Raw genomic sequence first — 5,006 nt, 5'->3', positions numbered from 1 at the left:
GTCCCTTTTCGTTTCTTGGTCCAGTACATGTTGTTCCTGTATATGACTCTTGTATTTTTTGACTTCAAATCTCCCTCTGTAGTATTTTTAAAATAAATGTTTTACAGAATTGAAAAAAGTGAATAGCTCAGTGGCCAGTCTTAAAGGCAGCAGCGAGAGGCATGCTGAGATGCTTTGTCCTATCTCATTCCACCACCAAGTGTAAGATACTCCAGCTTAACACTCCATCTCATTTTCCTTAAATGGACTAGGGAACTTTCAATGAATGGGTCAAAAACCATTTGCTAGCCCTCGTATTTGATGCCAGTCAGATCCACCAGAGCTAGGTCCTAAATCCCACCCCTTTTCTTTTAGTCCCAAACGTTGTCTTATCTCATTGGAGGAAGGAGCCCTCACCTAGGGCATCTGAGATCCTGAGACAAAAGTCTCATCTGATCCAGAATCTCTGGGGGCAGATGTGATCCATGAATCCCCTGTGCATTGTTTTTGTTGTTGTAGTTGTTTTTCTAATCTGCTGCTTCCTTCTGCAAGCTGAAGCTACATGATAGTTGTTTTTTCTTCTCTCAAACCCCTTCTTCTCCTTAGATCAACCACATTCTGTGGGCATGAGATTAAACCATTTGCTATTAAGTTTCTCTGACCACCTCCTCAATTCCCTGCTGTTTTCCTGTTTCTTGTTAAGTCTTGATCTCTGCTATTATCATATGAACACAGAAATCTTTCTCAAGTTTTTTCCCCTTTAATTTACTAGGGATACTAGAAACTATTTTTACATTGGAGTTACTTAAAATAGAAAGAGACTTTCAAGTGAAGGTTTCTGTGTCCAAAACAACAGTGGCAGGGTTAAAACAGAAATGGTTTTCTGTCTTATTCTTTTTTATTTTTTTTTGTATTGTCAAACTGTTACAGAAGGGTTACAGTTACATAAGTAAGGTAATAACTACATTTCTTGTCAAGCTTGTTACTCATTTTTCTCCTACTTTCCTTCCCCCCAGTCCCTCCCCTAAATTGTACAACATATTGTCTTGTGTATATCGCTGTTGCATTGGTTCCCCCTTGTCCTTTGTCTCACCATTCTGTTGTTGACCTTCCCTTCGCTAATTCAGATAAACATATATACAATACCAGAGTACCAAAATCAAATACAGTGACAACAGGGGATATACCATAGGGGGAAGAAATACAAAAGAAACATGAAATCACATAGTACATTTAAAACAATAACAAGAAAAACCTCAGTGTCCAAGTCTTGGAGTTCCTTTCGCAGTCTTCTTCGTGCTGTGTTCTGTTCAAGGTTACTCAGAAGCTCAGTCTTCAGTAGTCCTAGTGGAATGTAGACTCCCAGACTCACGTAAAAACAAGAAAAAAAATGTGTAAAGGCACTCTTAAAAAATCCAAGCAGCAACGAAGTTTGTATAATTTATGTGGCCAAATAATGAGGTAAAAGAAAATAAAAACTGTGAGTGGGAGATGAGGAAATGTAAAATAGGTTATAAAAATAAAAGGCTCTCACAAAACTTCCCTTTAAACCCCAATAAAAAGTTCTGATATCATGCTTCGGAGCCATAACTTGGATATCAGATATAACTACTTTCTGAATTAGATATCTTCTCCTGTGTAACTCCAACAAGTCTATTCCCTGAGAGGGTACGCATCATCCTCTCCACCTCTGACTGGGTCAGAGGTTTACTCTGCTCTGCCTCAGTACCCAGTACTGACTGTTTCTCACTATAAAGGTAGTTCAAATGCTCTCCAAATGTAGACCTTCAGGCTCTACTCTTCTTTCTATGGCTCTGTACTGGACACTGTTGGACTTCTCCTTTAAAATTCCCACCTTAGCATTTCCTTCCTTCCTGGCTTATAGCCTGGTCTTTTCTTTATTCTATCATGGATTCAATGAGAGGAAACTTCTCATGCTATGAGAGATACCTAGAGAGAGAGAATGTATTGGTAGGCAGTACTGGCTATGTCAGTAAGCACTAATAAATCGGATATGCCATCATTCTTGTGGCTATTCACAGGAGAGGAGCAAAGATTTGGGTGGAGGGAGGAATTAACATTGTACTCAGAACAAAAAGCACAGACACAATTGGTAACTTCAGTAAATAGGGGCTAAAACCTGGTGAGGCTGTGGTCTTTCTCCATTGTGCAGGAGGAGATATCCACAGATAAGAAGTATCCTGTTCTGTCACTCTGAGACCAGGGACAGGTCTTGAGGATGGCCCTAAAGCTCTCATTACCCTAAAGACAAGAACATGCCTTCAATGGTCTCCAATGTGGATATCCCCTTAATAATTGGAGTCATTTTAATTTTTTTTGGGGGGTCCGGTCATGGGGCCTGAACTCTGGGCCTGGGCGCTGTCCCACAGCTCTTCAGCTCAAGGCTAGCGCTCTACCACTTGAACCACAGCACCACTTTTTTCTTTTTGCTTATGTGGTGCTGAGGAATCGAACCCAGGGCCTCAGGCATGCAAGGCAAGTGCTCTACCACTGAGCCACCTTCCCAGCCCCTGGAGTCATTTTAACCTTCAATCCCTGTCATAAGTAATTGGCAAAGCCATATGGGATGTTGAGCCTTCTTGATCTCTTCTCAATTATGTGGCTGCTTAGACAGGTCTTATTCTGTATTTTCATGGTTTCACTCCTGGGTTGTATTCTTAGGAACCAGCAGGGCGCCAGTGGCTCACGCCTGTAATCTTAGCTACTCAGGAGGCTGAGATCTGAGGATTGCATTCCAAAGCCAGACCAGGCGGGAAAGTCTGTGAAACTCATCTCCAATAAAACACCAGAAAACCAGAAATGGCGCTGTAGCTCAAGTGGTAGAGTGCTCGCCTTGAGCTGAAGAGCTGAGGGACAGCACCCAGGCCCAGAGTTCAAGCCCCACACCAAAAAAAAAAAAAAAAAGAAAAAAAAAGTCTGGAGCCAGGCACTGGTGGCTCATGCCTGCGATTCTAGCTACTCAGGAGGCTGAGATCTGAGGAATACAGTTCAAAGACTGTCCGGCAGGACAGAAAACCAGAAGTGGCGCTGTGGCTCAAGTGGTAGAATGCTAGCCTTGAGCTGAAGAGCTCAGAGACAGTGCCCAGGCCTAGAGTTCAAGACCAATGACTGACCCCTGTCCCACTACAAGGCTAGGGCTTGAGCAACAGAGGCCAAAGGATTGTATACAGTTATAGAATGGAACAGAAGAGAATTGAGCATTGTCTAGAATGTCCTGAACAGACCCAACACATCTGGAATCCCTTCCAGAGGTCTAGTTCCCTCAAGGAGGTCATGAAGACCTGAACACTGGTGATCTCAGACCATTTCAAAACATGATGTAGACAAGATCAAGTAACAGTACTGTCTTAGGCAAAACCAAGATTCTTTATCTTCCATCCTCAATCTTAGTTTTGTAGACTGAGAGGTAGAAAATTTCATGTGAACACATTTCCCAGGCTGGTCATGAAGGCCACATTTTGAAAAATGTGGTTAAAAATCTTATAGACTTATTTAAGAAAATGTCCAGAATAGGCAAATCAAGAAAGACAGAGAAGAGTTGATTACCAGGGCTGGAAAGTATTGGCTCCAGGAGAGCAGGGTCTCCTCTCTGCCACTAGCTATCAGCGATGGATACACAACATCATGAATGTACACTTTCAAATGACCTAAATAGTAAATGTGGTGTCTTACCACAATAATCATCCCATGTATTCCAAGCCAGTGCCACCCTCACCATTAAGATGACCAAGTCATCTTTGATTTGATTAGTGTTCCTGCCTTGGTTATATCATGTAGGCAAATGTGGGAACTAGTTTAGCTCCTCGAATATTTACCTCTGTGCTATGTGGTTTTTGTGGCCTCACTTTACTTTTTGTGTCTTCCAAGAAAATTTGGTTGAGTATAAGGTGTCTATTTATTTCTTATAGCTCCTTGTAATATATGTCCATTTAAACATATAGAATATCACCGACACAGTTCTGTTTTATTAAAAAATGAAGTAGGCTCAGACTATGCAAGCAAAAAGGATAATAATAGTAACTGTGCTAGTTTTCCATCATTATAACAAATCCCCAAGCCAATCAGCTCATAAAGAAGAAAGGTTGGTTACAGCTCATACCATCCCAGTCCATGATTGATGGGCTTTGTTGCCTTGGGCCTCTAAGTAGAGTGGTACACCCTATCAGAAGCATGTGACAAAACAAAATTACCCATCTCAAGGCCAAGAAACAGAAGAAAGGAATGATCCACAGTAGCACAGAGCTCTTCAAGGCCAAGTCCCCAGTGACTTACGGCCTCTCACCAGGCCCCACCTCCTAAAAGCTCCACTATTTCAAAATAGTGACTCCCCAGCAATCAGACCTTTGCCATATGTGCCTTTGGTGACTTTCAAGATCCAAACCATATCAGGAGTAAATACCTCCCATTTCACTTAAATGAACTTGTTGCTTTATTTAAACAAACAGCAAGCTGAGCGCCGGTGGCTCACGCCTGTAATCCTAGCTACTCAGGAGGCTGAGATCAGAGGATCGAGGTTCAAAGCCAGCCTTGGCAGGAAAGTCCGTGAGACTTTTTTTTTTTGTACTATAAATGAAGTAACCATTATTCAAAGTACTTGGGATAAAAAAATATTTTGGATTTTTTTGTTTGGTATGGTTTGGTTTGGTTGTACAGGTACTGGGTCTTTGAACTCAGGACCTAAGCCTTTGAACTCAGGACCTAAGTGTGGTCCCTTAGCTTTTTGCTCAAGGTTGGTGCTATACCACTTGAGCCACAGCTCCACTTCCAGCTTCTTTTTTATGGTTGATTGGAGATATGAGTCTCATGGACTTTCTTGCTCCAACTGGCTTTGAATTGTAATCCTTAGATCTCAGTTTCCTGAGAATCTAGGATTATAGATGTTAGCCACCAGCCCCAGCAAATTTTAAAGTGTTTTAATTTTGAAATATTTTTGTACATATTTGCACATATGATTGGCTACTTGGAGATAGGATCCAAATTTAAACATGAAATTTATTTATGTTTTG

This window comes from Dipodomys merriami, unplaced genomic scaffold (assembly GCF_024711535.1).
Source record: "Dipodomys merriami isolate MVZ:Mamm:240054 unplaced genomic scaffold, mDipMer1.0.p SCAF_51, whole genome shotgun sequence".
NCBI lineage: Eukaryota > Metazoa > Chordata > Mammalia > Rodentia > Heteromyidae > Dipodomys > Dipodomys merriami.
The sequence above is the reverse complement of the archived record's forward strand: the minus strand, read 5'-3'. Positions refer to the sequence as shown.